General features: G+C 39.4%; 1 long non-coding RNA gene across 1 annotated transcript; it reads left to right on the top strand.

Moving 5' to 3' along the window:
* Nucleotides 1-7,574: 7,574 nt before the first annotated feature.
* Nucleotides 7,575-9,717, top strand: LOC117151828. The gene is made up of 2 exons (XR_004461963.1): nt 7,575-8,720; nt 9,686-9,717. It is a non-coding gene; the product is annotated as an uncharacterized LOC117151828 (long non-coding RNA).
* The last annotated feature ends 7,728 nt before the right edge of the window (nt 9,718-17,445 follow it).

Below are 17,445 nucleotides of genomic sequence, written 5' to 3'. Positions count from 1 at the left end.
CACATTTGCGTTGTTATTTTGTATCGCGGCGGTACGTATACTGCTGACAACTGCAGTTGGTTGCTGTTAGTCTGTACGGTAACGGTGGTTGCTTCTATATGTTCTTTACTGACCTGGCTGTGTAGGTGATGTTTAATGTCGTTTTTTATTACTACTGCCGTCCCTCCGTGTGCTTTCCCTGAAGGATGCTTGGTGTCGTATATGGTGTAATGCGGTAATTTTATGTAGCTTTTTATTGTGAGGTGTGTTTCTGAGACGAGTAGTATATCGATGTTATTGCTATACAGGAATGTTTTAGTTTCTAGGGCCCTTTGTTGTAGGCCGTTAGAGTTCCAGGCTGCTATTTTAAGCGTGTCTATTGTTATTTTTTGCTCATCATGTTAGTAAGTAAGTGTAACATGACTGTTATCTGCTGTGTTTGCTGTCTGAGAAGTTCGTTTTGGTCGCTTATCATTTTTGTGAGTATTTCGGTGTCTTTATGGAGTGTTTGATTAACTCTTTGATTTCTGTAGCGTCGTTGCTGTGGTTGTTCTGTTCTTGATTGTCTAAGGGTGACGACCGGTTGACTACTTGCGCGTAGCTTCGGTTTCTAGCGGTGTTAGTGTTAGTGTGGTTATTGTTCCTTGCGTGCTGTGTTTTCGGTGTTGACGTAGGTTCTGTGTTGTCCTGTTGCGAGTGAAGATTGCTATGTGTCCTGTTACGAAGCGGTGGAAAACGTTTGCCTTGAAGTTGCTTTCTTACTAGACAGCCTTTGTAACTCGCTAGGTGATTTCCACCGCAATTGTAACAATGTACGTCGTTTATTTTTCCCGTGTGTGGGCAGTTCGCTATTAGGTGCTTTTCTGCGCATTTGACACACGCCGGGTTCCTGTTGCAGTAATTTTTAGTGTGTCCATATTGTTGACACCTCATGCATTGTGGTATGTCTTTTTTGTGCCTGGGTGGCTCGACTGTGATTAAGATTTTTTTAATATCGAAAATTTCCTTGTTGTTATTTTTAGGTTCTAATTCTATTAAGAATAGCGGTAGTGGTTGCTACGTATCGTACCTTGTAATATTGTTGTAATATCGTGACATAATATGTGTTTACAAAGGAAGGGATGATACAGATGTTAATTGGACAGAAAAGACGATTGTTGTTCTAACTGAACTATTCACGCCAAACCTACAGAAAGCAGCACAACCAAATGATTAGAATACGACTCGACTTTCACAAAACGCAATCAACACTCTCTCGGCAACGCCACTCGCCAGCTCTGCCTCTCCGCTCGCACGTTGCTTCTCGACTCCCTCCCTGGCCGTTGTAGCATTCCATTGTCTTTTACTAGGCCCACCGCACACGTGTTCTGCAGACGCTCGTGGCCAGGGTCACGTAGGTCTTTTCTACGAAACTATGCACTGAAACTATGCACTTGAAAAGACCGATGACACATTGATGGACCCGACGGCGCCTCGGCTCTCGCGACATTGTTCATGGTTCGCCCGATATCTCTTAGGCTTTTCGTCCACGATACTACATTGTTTATAGTTCTTGTTTGGTGGCCCATCTTTGCTAATTCGTCACTTAGTTTTTTTGTGCTGATTTTTGGGTGCAGTCCTCTTATAACTACTTTGTAGCTCCTTTCCGTTTTGAACTGGTACGTGTTGTATATGGCATTTTTTCCCCTTAATTCTTTTATAACTTTTCTGTAATTTTCTGGTGCGTTTGTTTGGATTTTTATTTGTTCTAGTTTTGTTAGTTTTAGTGTGTAACTATCCTTTCCAACAATATTTGTTGATCCAACAATGTTAAGTTGATCGATAAGCGGATCTATTATTTGCGCCTCAACAAATATTGGTGGTGGTTTTCTGATGTGTGTTGATTGGGTTGTGGTGTTGCTTGTTGGGTCGACGTCTGATTCTTCTGTTAGCGTGCTGAAGGAGTTTCTTAGCGGTAATTCTTACAGCCATCGCTGCTTTTCCATATCTAGGATGGCTGTTATTTTTCTTTTTTTGTTATAGCTGGCTACCTTCCAGCTTTCGTCCTGTTGAGTTGTTGCTTTGTTGTTTTCCATGTCAACTTCTATTGTGGCTGAGCAGTCCTGCCCTTGGTTTGTTGGTTGACTTGTTTTTAATGTATCTGTTGTTTCGTGTATGTAATATTGTTCTTGTTTGTTTATAATTCTTATCGGTGGAATATTTTCCATAGTTGGTTTGCTAGTCTTCTTGATATAGGACACGGGTGTCCACCGTTTGGTTGTAGGCGTAACCGTTCGTAGTTTTCTCTTCCCCACTTGCCGCACTTTCTCCGGAGCACTGTTTCACACGCCCGTTTAGCTCGGCTGCTCGGGCAGAACTGTTCTCAGGCTAACTGAACATGTATTGTGGAGATGCGTCTGCATCTGGTAACCATCATACCCGAAGAATGGAGTCTGCGTATGGTGAGTTACGGGATAGAAACCGTTGGAATGTTTACTGTCGCGTGTCGTTACAAATATTTCTTTTAAGGAGAGCTATTGAATTACTCCGTACCTTTGTTAGACAAAGCGTTCATCCCGTGACCGCGGCTACGTTTGGCGACTGGCTGTCGCCTTGAGCCCAAGATCATTATCACAGATCCCGAACAATTACAATCGAATTCAATAATTATAATTGTTTAATTACAGCTTTGGTAGACTCTAGATTACAATGTTGGGGATTATCCAAAATTCCAAAGGCTCCGGTGTTCTTTTATCTCCGACATATATATATATTCTTTTCATACTGTTTACTTTTCTATTGCATCTTGTAGGTTGCATTTTAAGCATTTCACTGAATAATACATTTTGAAATAATACTACTATTTCATGATAATAAGTTTTAAACATGCTATTTGAAAAATATTCTTTAATATAATAGGTGTCTTTAGTCATTTGAGCTATGAAAACAAATTTTAACGTGTAAATCATTTTACCTATTATAGAATATTTCACATTATCATTTGAACATTTATTAATGAATTGAGGTGATTTATTTGCGTGAGATGATTTATTTAAAACCGTACAATAAATTTTGAATAATGTATGATATTGAAAAATTATAGCTAAAGTGTTAATAAGTTTATTAGTAATAAGTATTAATAATAAGTAAAATAAGTTTGATGAATAGAAGCAAATATAAACTTAAAAGGAATAGATCAAATAAAAATAATCAGAAACCATCTTACTGTTTGTGGAACCAAACGATAATAAACTTCAGCAGAAGAAGAGTATTTGAAAAAGTAACGCTTAACCCGTCTAACAAGTCTGTTAAATCGGCTGCTTTAACATGAATAAGACAATATGAATATTGAAATATTAGAAACGTTGACATCACTGTTGTCCACATGATATATTTGAAAATTCGACATGAAGAATTTGGCCATGCTCCAATCAAACGAAGGGTGATTTCAACTGGATAGCTAATAATACCCTTTATAGCCATTGACGATAATATTCCCTGTAAATATAAATATTACTTCTTATTATTTACAAATTTGTATAACTCCGTAAGATCTACTAGCGCCACATATAATCGTTTGGCACTAATTATTGACAAACATATAAAAAGCGCTTAAAAGAATTTATTCAATTTGAAAGTACGTGACACTATTTCTATTTAAAAAGTTTCCTATTTGAAAAATATATGAATCAAATAAATGATAATTTCACACTCTTGAGACTCGTATTAAACTAAGAAATATTTATTATCATTAGAGCGTGGATTGTAATGCAAATTCGTATTTTTGTAAACTTATTTAAACAAAAAAAGTCTAAATGACAAAAATCCGCGATCTAATTGGCACGATCAAAATATTTTGTAAAAATAAAAATAAATATTTTGTAAAATATATTTTCCCACATACATATACCAAAATAATCTTCACATAATATTAAGAACACGAATAAACATGTGTAAAAAGGGTGTATAAAAACTAAGTGTAGAAATCACTGTAGTATAATTCTACACTTCTGGATCGGTACAGATCTATAAAAAAAAGTTCGCGCAACATTTTTTGTCGTAACTTATTCCATTGATCACGGGGAACAAAAGTTTCAAAGGAACTATGGGTTCCTTCCTTAATGATTCCTTCTCACGGACAAAAATCTTAAAGCTTTAATAATTCATAAATTGACTTTGTGGCATGATGGTGAATTGCATGGTGGTCTGCCGCGATGTATTTACATTTAAGTTCGCTTTTAATAAGGAAGTACCGTGCTTTTTATAGAAAAATAGAAAATTATAGATTAGCTCGTGAAATATATCAGAATACAGAAATAATGGTAGATTTCTGTGTGCAGGAGACATTTTGTGATAATGCGATTTTCAGCGGCTATGTTAATAATGCGGTAATCAAGAATTAATATTGTAACGTCTGAATGTAGGAATATTGGGTGTCGGGTATAATCGATACAGAAACTAACGATTACAGAACGAGTGTAGTTAAAAATTGAGAAGCCAGAAAACTATAAAGGCTACGAAGTCAGAAAACAGCTACAACGAAAACTGTTTCCTTCGCTTTGAAGCAGAACATACAGCAACTATCCCTCACAACAAGAAATTGCAGAACCAGAGCCAACACCAAATATACAAAACGTATCGAACTCTAACCATAGAAACATCAACACCTTTGGCAGCCGAAGTTATGCACAAGTAACTAACCAAATACCACTCTGAAACAACCAAAACCAAAACGACAACAATAAGAACGCTACAGAATTCAAGGAACTGCTCAAGCAATCCATCAGAAACACTGAAATGCTAACAAAAATGATAGGAGAACAAAATGCAGTACTCAGACAATAAACACAACAAATTACAGTCGTGCTACAACTACTTATAAACAGGTTAAGTAAAAAATAGAAATGGACACGCTGGAAATAGCAGCTTAGAACTCCAATGGTCTACAATAACGGGCCCTCGAAACTAAAACATTTCTGTATAACAATAATATTGACATATTACTTATTTCAGAAACGCATTTCACGCCAAAAAGCTACATGAAAATACCAAAATATTACACCAAAAATACCATATGGTACCAAACACACTTCAGGAAAAGCACACGGAGGGGCCGCAGTGATAACAAGTGTTCAAGTTATTACTTCAAGAAAAACTCTACATCTTTACTTTTGCATATCCGTGACTTGGACCCGCTGTCACGCAGAGTATAGAATTTAGTGAAACAAAAAATATTCCAAATAATTCCAAGAAGTCCATATTATTGTGCCCTTGAATATAAATTATGTTTTGGGTTACAAGGTCTAGAAACAAAGGTGCCAGAAATGGATTTCTATTGCTGTTTCTTGTAGCCTTTAGTTAGAGCTATAAGGTTAACTTTTTGGTAATGTTCTTTGCTATGAATATACGAACGTACTCCCTATCGCTTCTGTTGTATCGTAGCACATGAACAACGTTGGATCAACATATACTATACACTATACTTATACTTATACTCACACCTTTATTTATTTCAATATATTTTTCTATTACAAATTCATCCACTCGTTCTTCTATCAGTCAACCTCAACTATAAGAAACGATATCAAACACCATTACATAGGTAAATTAGTCAAGAACACGTTCAAGCAATGTTATAATAAAAACTAACAGCGATTACCTCCAGATGTCTACAGTATATGCACCACCGCCACACAAAATGACATTACAAAAATGGGAACAGTATTTTCAATCCTTAGGTGAGAAATAAATCGCAGCGAGATACTTTCAATGCAAAGCACACGCTATGGAGCTCAAGAATTAACACACCTCGAGGTAGAACACGAGAAAAATACATTAGAACTAGTAATCTCAACTAGTAATCTCATATTATCCACACGAAGGCCAACATACTGGCCGACAAATCTAAACAAAATTCCCGACTTGTTTGATTTTGCAGTTATGAAAGGACTAAACGCAAACAAATTAAAAATGACACCCAGTTTAGCTCCGATCATACACCGATAATAATAGAATACACAAGCAAACCAATACTTTATAGCAATCTAGAGTCGCTTTGTAATAAAACCACCAAATGGCAAACATTTAAAGAACTAATTAAGAGCAAAATCAATTGTAATATTTCACTAAAAACATTCGAACACATTGAACAAGCAGCAACAACATTGACAGAAACTATCCAAGAAGCAGCATGGACAACCACTATACCTGAACCAACCAACAGACAAACAAAAATGATTCCAACAGACATCCTTGACAAAATCAGAGAAAAAAGGAAAGCAAGAGCAAAATGGCAAAAACATAAAACATGTGAAAACAAAAAACATCTAAACAAACCAGATCACCAATTTGGATTCAGGAACAACACCGTACGGTAGAGCAAATGCACAGGCTCGTCAACGAAATTGTATTAGCAATAGAAAAGAAAGAATAGTGTACAACCACTTCATAGACATAGAGAAAGCATTTGATAAAGTGAACCATGAAAGATTTCGCGGAACAAATCCACCACTTTGATCACAAGAATCTTAACAATCCAATGTAACAGAAGTAGTTTTTCAAGTTGCAGCATTCTGAATCAACAAAGTACCAAAATTTAGACTTACAGAAAACAACATGCAATGGTTGAAATATTTAATCATGGACGATTCACCACAAACATATAGGGAAAAATTATTGGAAATCATATTATTGAGCTCATCTTTTAGCCTATATCTGTGATCTTCTGTGGTGTTATATATTGTAAAAAGTCTAACATATTTGTGATTTATTTACTGAATGTCCAGCTGCACAAATTGTAAAGTACAAATTAAATAATAACAAACATATATTTACGATTTTTACGCTTATGTCTCTTAAGCGACAGCAGAAAGGGTAAGACCCGTATATGTTAAAATGGATAACAAAGCACGTGCGTACATTTTCCGGCATGTTTGCCCCGAGTATCTCACGGATATCGGCGCTCCGAAAACGGCGAAGGAGTGCTGCAAAGCACTGGAAGGACTTCATGGAAGATCAACATCGATGGACATTGTTTTGAGCATGCGGGAACTGGGGATTATCGAGAAGAACCCTAGCATGGATATCTCCGCATACTGTGGGAAGATCCAAGCCCTGTGTGACAAGTTATCCGAAGCCGGTATCAAATTTGAGAATCACGTTGTGGCATGTTTCATTTTGGTCGGACTCGCGACAGGTCCAAGTTATTCGACGCACCTCAGAATAACAAATATTGATAAGGATCTGACCTCGAGGGCAGTGAAGGCCGATCTTCTACTCGAAGAAAGAAGGATCGATGCGGCTGTGGAGTCGTCCGAGCAAGGCAGCGCAATGACGACCAGAAGACAATGGAAGCCCAAGCCACAACGAAACAAAGATGGCGTGAAGCCGAAAAACAGAGACCCACATGACCAGAAATGTTGAAAATGTCGAAAGTGGGGCCACATTTTGTACCAGTGTCAAGGGGAGAAAGAGATAGAGAGGAGAAGAACTCCAAGGAGAAGAAGAAACAAGAGGGCAACAGAAAGGAGAGGGGCCAGAAGACTAGCCAATGTCCAAGGGACTCATCTCGACATTGGCCTTAACTTTCATCAGCTGTTGGGAAAAGGGAAGATCAGTTATCTTGGCTCAGGCGATTCAAACCATATGACTTCGGACAGGTGTCGCTTTCTGGACTTCGCACCTGCGACCGGACATATCAGGATTGGTAAGAGACGTCTGGAAGTTAAGGGAAAGGGAACGACCATTGTGAAAATGACTGAGTCCTGTTGTGGTTGAACCCGCTCTTTGTCGAACGCTCTGTGGGTACCTGAGTTAGATGTAAAACTAATCGCAATCAAGCAGGTAGCAAAGAAGGATGTTACCACCGCGTGTAAAAGGGATGAGGTTATTGGAACGCATGACGATGGCGACGTCGTGTTCAACTCAAAAGTAGAAGACGATGTGTATTACTTGGAGACTATCCCCGATGAAAGACATGTTGCAAATGTCTCTGTGGGAAACGATCAGGAGGAGCCTGGCCACAGTGAAGAAGACATTGAAGTTATTGAGGCAAAGGCATATAGGAGTACTGTATCGTGGCATGAGAGGTTGGGTCATCTGCATGGAAATGCAATGGGAAAAATCCCTATAATGAGCGTGAAAGAAGATTCCAAGAAATGTTATGAAATGTGTAGAGTCTGTGTGAAGGGAAAAATGACAAAGGTGCCATTCCCGAGGATAGCTTATCTCATGTGTCAACGTCCTTTGAAAATCGTTCACAGTGATATCAGTGGCAGAGCTCAGTGCAAATCGTTAGGTGAAGGAACAACTTCGTAACTTTCATTGATGATTTCTCTCGTTTCATGCACGTTAGGATCAATAGTAGGAAGAACGAAGTATTCAAGTGCTTCAAAGAATATCAGATGGAAGTGGAGGCTTTACATCAATTCAAAATAAGTGCCTTCCAAACCGACAATGAAAGTGAATATACAGGAACAAATTTTGAGAGCTACCTGAGGGGGGAAGTTATTCTGCACAGGAAGACCATCCCTAGGAACCCCGAGTAAAATGGCGTTTCAGAACGAGCCAATAGGACCCTGATTGAGATGTCTAGGTGTTTGCTCATCCAGTCAGGGCTCGCTGACTATCTGTGGGGAAAAGCCGTAAATACTGCTTGTCACATAAGAAACTTATGCCCATCCGCTGCTATCGGAGATAAAATACCATTGGAGTTATGGAAAGGTAAAGGATGCGACATCTAAGGGGAGATCAACAGGCTAAGGGTATGAGGTGTGCGTGTTGTCCGTGATGATTGTAGCTGCTGGTTGTAGATGTCGCTGCTGGGGTACTGCTGTTTTTCTTCTAATTTAGATGCGTGGAAGAAAAATCGGACTCCGGTCGCCGGGATTCGAACCCGGGTCCCAAACGTTCGTAACCTAAGGCGCTAACCACTGCGCTACCATCGTCCGGTAGAGGTTAGTGTCGAGTGGCGGTATTTGTTGTCGAGTGCCGCCACAGTACCCCCTTACCAGTGATAACGTTTCTTCTTAGTGTGGTAAAGCGTCAGCCGATTGTTGTCAAGCCCGTGTAGATGTTGCGCGTTGTCTTCGATGTGGCGGTGAATACTTGTCGGTACGGTGCGGAGCGTTCCGCGTACAGTCGTAGGCCTCTGTTCCTCTTTTTAGTATGACGTGCTGGTAGTGATGCCCATGAACTTTGCAATGGCTATATCACTCCTGGCTTTGTCATCGTCTCGTATCCACTTACCGGATTGCGTGGTTTGGCGGTGAGGCGTCGAATTTTGCTGAAGAAAGGGCCGTTCCATGTGCGTCGTAGCGGTAGATCCAGATTGCCACGGTCTTAGATTCGCGATGATCGAAGTCGCAAATAGCGATATCACGGTCGCACACCTCTTTTCGCTATCGACCACGTCTATCGGTCACCACTTTGTGGAGTGTGTTGAGTCCCTGCCAGGTGAAAAGAGAATGCGCGTTTCGTCCCGGTACTACCGGTGGACTCGTCAGTAAGGCTATACCCGGTAGTCCCTGCGTTAGACTAGAGGGAGTCTCGCTAGGTGCGGTATTTGTATCGTGACACCGTATATTCGACCGCTAGCGAGACAGACAGACTCGTTGTCGTCGTAGTAGCCCTCTGGCGTTGACGGTTGGTACCCGGATCGCCCGGGAGGTGTTATGACCGCGTTGATGCCTCGACCTGTCGGCGTCCTGTTGGTACCGATCCGCCATAGGTATTTGGATGCAAAGTTTGGTACCTGATAAGCTGAAGCGGAAAGACATTTGGTAGCAGGGCAGATGAGGGGATTTTTGTAGTTTATGACTAACAAGTCAAGGGTTATAGGATCTACCTACCGAAGACCAAGAAAGTAATAATCTCCTGTCATGTTAGGTTTGAAGAAAATGTGTTCCCCTACAAGGGTGTTAGTGTGGACACGAGTAACATGACTTTGAACTTGAAGACTTTGAACTTGAAAAGGGAATTGAGCAAATTGATATTGAGGTTCAAAGTGATGGTGAAAATGATGAGGGGAAAGTGATTTTGTCATGAACAATTTAATTAATAAAAATAATTAGGAGGTGGTCGTAAGCGTACCGATTGTGCCTCGGAGGTCAGCCAAACTAAGTAAGCCAAAGAGGTGTAACAGTTGTGCTCATGTTGCAACGGTTTGCAAAGCTCAAAGTTTGTGTGTGTCTCTAAATGTGTACGAAGCCTTGAGGAGACCCGATGCTCAAAAGTGGACCGATGCAATAATGAAAGAGGTGGACAATCTAGCGAATAAGGATGTGTGGGACATAGTGCAAGACCATTGAATAGAAATGTCATTAACTGTAAGTGGGTCCTTGTCGTTAAAAGGGATCCTGATAGATTATATCTTAGCCTTATGGCTAGATTTGTAGCTCGGGGATTTTGGCAAAGACCTGGTGTAGACTATTCAGACACCTTCAGTCCTATTGTGAAACGCAGAACTTTGAGAATTTTGCTTGCACTGTGTGCTGAGTATGAGTGGAGTTATGAACATATTGATGTAGAGTGCGCATACGTCAACAGTCCTTTGGATGAGGACATATAGATGGAGCAACCTGAATTCTTTGAAGTTCCAGGAAGAACAGGACTCAATATGTGTGCAAACTGAAGAAGAGCCTGTATGGATTGAAGCAAGCCGGAAGAATGTGGTTCAGACACATTAATAATATTTTGAAGGGTATGAACCTGAACCCACGTATGAGTGACCTATATGTGTATGTGACTGCGTCCAAAGATCTGATGTAGCGGTTTGAAGATTCTTGCATTTGGAACGAAGACTGCGATTTATGTATTGAAGTCTAGTATTAAGGAAAAACTAAATGTTAGAATGCTAGGTACTCATACTCAATTCTTGTCCGTCCATTTGAGTAAGCCAAACAGCACTACTGCTGTGTTTGATCAATCTGTGCAGATAACTCAAATTTTGGATCTGTTTGACATTACTCATGAGACTGGAGTATCAACACCATTAGCTAAAGAGTGTGATGCTGGTTTTGACATTGAATGCGATGAGCCGTTTGATAATAAGTTGTATGAACAGGCTGTTGGGCATATAATGTATGCCGCTATTGTAAGCCGTCCTGATGTCGCATGTGCAACAGGTAAACTAAGCCAAAGATGTGCAAATTCGACTGTGTCTGATTAGAAAGCTATGAAGCGGATTTTTAGGTACCTGTTAAAAACCAAAGACTTGAAGCCAGTATACCAAAAGACAGGGCAACCTTTGAAGGTGTATTGTGATTCAGACTTTGCGGGCTGTTCAGTAGATAGAAAATCTAGGAGTGAGTATGTCTTCATACCTGCTGGTGGTACAATATCTTGGTCGTCAAAGAAACAGCAAATTATATTTCAGTAGACGTGTGAAGCAGAATTTGTAGCGATGCAAGAGGCAGCAAAGGAGACTGTGTGGATATCCTTACTGTTAAGGGAGTTGGGTCAATTGTCATATTGCCCTCACCCATGAAAAATGTTCTGCGATAATATTGGAGCTATGTCATGCTCCAAAGATGAGGTAGTCGCTGAGAGTTTTAAGCACGTTCAAGTCCATTATTTCTACGTCAAGAATTGCATGTCAAAAGGTATACTAGATTATGTTTATGTGCCAAGTTTTGAAAATGTTGCTGATATTCTTACCAAAGATTTAAATAGGATTAAGACTCAATATTTTACCGAAGCTATGGGACTTGTAGAAACTATGATCAAAGGGGAGTCTTGAGGAAATATTAGGTTGGTATGATCACTAGTTCCTACATGCTAAGTTGGTACGACTTCTAACGATGCTCCTTTGTCTTTGGCGTCGGCAACGTGTTAATTATCTGAATGTATCCGGTGTGTTCATATGGCTGTACATGGTGGTGAAATACAGAACGTAAAAACTGAATCTGTGTGAATCAATAAATATCAAACTCCAAAACCTATTTAATAACAGATACGCAAAAAAATATAAGGAAAGAATAGTAACACATCCTAACCACCTGGCTATTGAAACAGGTAAAACCAATATAAAAGGAAGACAAAAAGAAAACATCCCACTGACATCACTAAAGAAGTAAAATAAACAAACTCGAAGATGGTATCCCGTTGGGAGTAGCCATCCACATGTTATTTAGCAATAAAGTTAGAAAAATTTACCAAATGTCCAGCTGACAAATTGTAAAGTACAAATTAAATAAAAAAGAAAAATCTTATATGTTCCTATAACTGGTAGTGTATGCTAGAGCAGAATGTGGTTCTCCATAAAAAATAAGATAAAATTTTGTTTATATAAAATTTCGTATTTGAAAAAAGCGAATTGAAGATGTTCCAAGAATGTAGCACTAAATTACTACGTTTTACACAATATCTTATGTATTAAAATAATAAATTCAATTTGAATAATATTTGAAAAATTACATAACAGATAACTTTTCGTACATGCGCGCGCGCGCGCGCGTGTGTGTGTGTGTGTGTGCAAAAAACTATAACTATCTTTGAAAGCTTTTAGCATTCGAAAGACGGTACCTTTTATGTATCTATATATATGAAAATATCTTCCTAGATGTTGCAATAAATCACAGTCAAGCGATCACTGCATACTGAGAAACATTTTGTTGGAAGTAAAAGCAAAACTTATAAGTACTAAAACAATCTTCAGAAATGTTTATCGATCGAACGTAATTACCTGCAGCATATTACAAAGAAACTAATGCCTGCGTAATATGTAGTAATATCAGCGATTACCGGCTGAATAAAAAGAAAAAAATACAGAGGGAAACAGTCTTCTGTATATCGATTTGCCACAAACATCATTATGCACTATTTATATTAAAAATGTAAGCACTTGCCCTTCATCTTCCAATGGAAACGAATATAAACTTATTTTCTTGGAAAGAAGAAATAAAAAGTAGGAATCATATTCCTTATTGTGAATTTACAATAATATTGAGTATTTGTTACATTCTTATTTTTTTAGTAAATTTCATATTTATAAAAGAATTTAAGTTAATAAGTATACACATTGCCATTACTAATGTTTCGCTGGAGCTTAAATTAATTTTAATTTTTAAACATAAATGTTAAAATATAATTATTCTTATTTCAACATTCAGTTTTTTCTTATTTTCATTATATTTTATATTTTATTATTGTACGTATATTTCTTACACTAAGTTGCTCTAACAACATATAATTAACACAAAATAAAAATAATGTCTCCAGTATGCAATTTTCTTGGAATGTTCTTATAATCATGTTCTATGTAGTTACGTGCATGGTATAGTTAGTGACATCTACCCGCGAGGCTTGCCGATGATGTAATATTCGTAGAGAGTAGAGAAATTGCGCCCATGTGGATAAGACGTGTATTAAGAGCAATCGTTACTCTTTTACAATTTATATTATTTCCATTATATACTTTCATTAATAATAGATTCAGCGTTAAACAGACACTACGTTTTCTTAGAAGTGGGATACAACCGCAGTATGGTTACAGTGTGTATCGAATAATGATCGAGACTAAGAATTTACAATTTGCAGACATGTGGCCGTTAATAAGGAACGACGTCAATACACGAGAGTCGAGCTGTAACCGACTCTCGAGGTGATAGTGATCGAAGTTTTGACGGATTTAACATGAATGACGATTTGAAGGGTAGCTTTTTCCGCAAAAAGGTACATGTTGCTAGTGGTGATTCGAAAATCGGCAAAGGGGAAAAGTTATCAAATTGTAATGAGTCGATTAACGCATTCTGATGTGAAAGAGGCGATGGTCATGGAACAGTGGAGCGTCTCTTTCGCGATGAATTGCAGATGTTGCCGTACTTTAATCCGATCGAATACGATTTAACGATCGGACAATGGGCGGACAAGATGGAGGAATACGGAGAGTTGTACTTATAGAACGAAATCGCTATGAAACATCATGTGCTGTGGAGGCTTAGGGGCCAGGACGTGGAGGGACAGATTACTACGAGAGGAGCACTCATAAAAAGATTGGAAAAAGATACTCCAAGAAAAATTTCTATCACAAGACAGCGTCATGTTGCAGACAAAAAATGCGCTCAACTATCGGCGAAAACCAGGTCAGTCTATATTAGAGTATCATTACGAGAAGCTAACTAAATGTAACAGATTCAGATGAACGATCGAGAAACGGTCGAATGGATTGTCGAATGAAGGCCGGGTGCCTTGGGCCTTCGCTTACGTGAGTTTTATCTGGAACTGTTGAGTAACGGTAAGTAGAAACTCCGGCTGACAGTGACGTGGCCGTTTATCCACACCGGTAGTCCCACCAATGACTAAAGTTGGAACCATGGGGGTCGAGATAAGCCCGGAGGGAGTGGCGATCCCTCCGCTCGGCCAATTTCGGTTGGACTCGTGAGGGTAGTGGTTGAGGGCCAAATGATAGTCAGACGGCCGATAAGTGGTTGCCTCGGCTTCCCTAACGGCCGTTGGTGGGCGAGCAGCGTCCCAACTGCTCCGTTCAACCTTAGACGAGGGAAGGCCCCTGTAGGCCGGAACTGCTTCAGGTAGCAAGGTCAGGAACCAAGCGCGCTGGTTGGGCGTACCTCAACTGAGATGGATCTGGGGGGGGGGTCTGATTGTAGCTTTCGCGAGGTACAGACTTGTTAACTAAACTAGCTGCATCTATTTACTAGATGCAGTTCTGCCCGAGCAGTCGAGCTATGCGGACGTGAAAACTAGTGCCTCCGCGAGTGCGACAAGAGTGAAAGAAGGGACGAGCAACAGAACCAATCGAGGATGGAACACACTCAAAAGATACCAACAATAAGAATAATAAACAAAGGAGAAACATACGCTATAAACAAGGCAGTAGACCAACAGAGCCCAAATAAACCAACAAGTGAAGTGCAGGACTGCTCAAATACAAAAGAAGTAGAGATGGAAATAATACAAGAAGACGAAGTAAAGAGCAATAACAACAAGGATCTACCACAACATAACGAAAGCTGGAAGACTGTAACTCCCAGCAAAAGAAGAAAAATAAATACAAACACAAATGATAGGAGGACCACAGAAACAGAAAGACAACAATGGCTACAAGAAATTCCTACTCAAAACTCCTTCAGCTCATTGCCAGAAGAGATGGACACAGACCCTACAGAAAAACCAAGAACACACACTCCCAAGCCACGACCAATCTACATAGACGCTAAAATAATAGACCCCCTCATTGATCTGCTAAACGGCACAGTAGGAAAAGAAAACTACACTATCAAACAGCTCAAACTGGACCAGGTAAAAGTACAAACTAATACCCCAGAAACCTACAGAAAAGTAACTAAAGCGCTAAAGGAAAAAAACGCTGGGTATCACACTTACCAACCCAAATACGACAAGAGCTACAAAGCAGTAATCAGAGGTCTACACCCAAAATCAAATACAAACAAAATATGCGAGGAATTGGCCAAGATCGGACACCAGGTAAGAACGATCAACAATATAACCAGATTTGACACTAAGCTACCACTACCGTTATTCCTAATAGAGCTAGAACCGAAAAGTAACAATAAAGAAATATTTGAAATTAAAAAAAATCTCAAACACAACAATCATAGTCGAGCCACCCAGGCATAAAAAAGACATACCACAATGTATGTGGTGTCAACAATATGGACACACAAAAAACTACTACAACAGAAACCCGGCGTGTGTCAAATGCGCAGGAAAGCACCTAACAGTGAACTGCCCACACACGGGAAAAATAAATGACGTAAAATGTCACAATTGCGGTGGAAATCACTCAGCCAGCTACAAAGGTTGCGTAATCAGAAAACAACTACAAAGCAAACTTTTCCCGCCGACACACAACAATTTCCGCACGCAACATGACAACGCAGAATCTAAGTCAACACCAAATACACAGTATGTAATGAACAATAACCACATAACACCAACACCCGAAGAAACCGAAGCTGCGCGCAAGTAGTCAACCGGTCGTCACCCTTGGATAATCAAGAACAGAGCAACCACAGCAACGACGCTACAGAAATCACAGAGTTAATAAAACACTCCATAAAGACACCGAAATACTCACAAAAATGATAAGCGACTAAAACAAACTCCACAGACAGCAAACACAGCAGATAACAGTCAAATACAATTATTTACTAACTTGATGAGCAAAAAATAAAAATAGACACGCTTGAAATAGCAGCCTGAAACTCTAAAGGCCTACAACAAAGGACCCTAGAAACTAACACATTCCTGTATAGCAATAATATAGATATACTACTCGTGTCAGAAATACACCTCACAATAAAAAGCTACATAAAAATACCGCACTACACCATATATGACACCAAACATCCTTCAGGAAAAGCACACGGAGGGACCGCAGTAGTAATAAAAAACGACATTAAACATCACCTACACAGCCAGGTCAGTAAAGAACATATAGAAGCAACCACCGTTACCGTACAGACTAACAGCAACCAACTGCAGTTGTCAGCAGTATACGTACCGCCGCGACACAAAATAACAACGCAAATGTGGGAAGACTACTTCCGACACTTAGGTGACAAATGGGGTATATTGCGGCGGGAGACTATAACTCAAAGCACACATTATGGGGATCAAGTCACGCTATGGGGATTAAGATTCACCACACCTCGAGGCAGAACCTTGGAAAAAAACATTAGAAATAATAACCTGAATATATTATCCACAAGAAGACCGACATACTGGCCGACAGACCTGAGCAAAACACCTGACCTGCTAGGTTTTGCAGTTACAAAGGGACTAAACGCAAATAAACGAAACATAGCACCCAGCCTCGAGCTTAGCTCCGACCATACGCCCATAATAATTACATACAGAAACAAACCAATACTTTACAGCAGCACAGAGAAGTTATGCAATAAAACCACCAAATGGCAAATATTCAAAGAAATAATAGAGAGCAAAATCAGCTGCAACATCCCACTGAAAACACCTGAACACGTCGATCAAGCAATAACAACATTCACAGAAACTATCCAAGAAGCCGCAAGGGCAACCACTATACCTGAAACAACCAGCAGACAAACAAAAACAGTACCACTAGACATCCTCGAAAAAATTAGAGAAAAAAGAAAAGCAAAAGCAAAATGGCAAAAACACAGAACGAAAGAAAACAAAAAACAGCTAAACAAACTCGCAAAAGAAATGAAAAACAAAATAAAAGAGCACAACAACAACGAGTTCATAAAGCTCATCGAGTCACTATCTGCTCACGAGAACTACAACTGCTCCCCATGAAAAGCCACAAAAAAAAGTAAAAAAGATAATAAAAATGGTAGTACCAGCAATCAGAAGAGCAGATAACACATGGGCAAGAAGCAACGAAGAGTAAGCTGAAGAATTTTCCAACCACCTATGCAACACATTTACCCTTTCCAACCACCTTTACAACACATTTACACCACATAATATCAACAACAACAACCACAATAGTCATACGGACGAGGATGCGCAAACCATTAGTAC

The sequence above is a fragment of the Bombus impatiens genome, unplaced genomic scaffold (assembly GCF_000188095.3).
Source record: "Bombus impatiens unplaced genomic scaffold, BIMP_2.2 scf_0028, whole genome shotgun sequence".
Lineage (NCBI taxonomy): Eukaryota > Metazoa > Arthropoda > Insecta > Hymenoptera > Apidae > Bombus > Bombus impatiens.
Note: the sequence above shows the minus strand (reverse complement) of the source record. Positions and strands in the feature narration are given on the sequence as shown.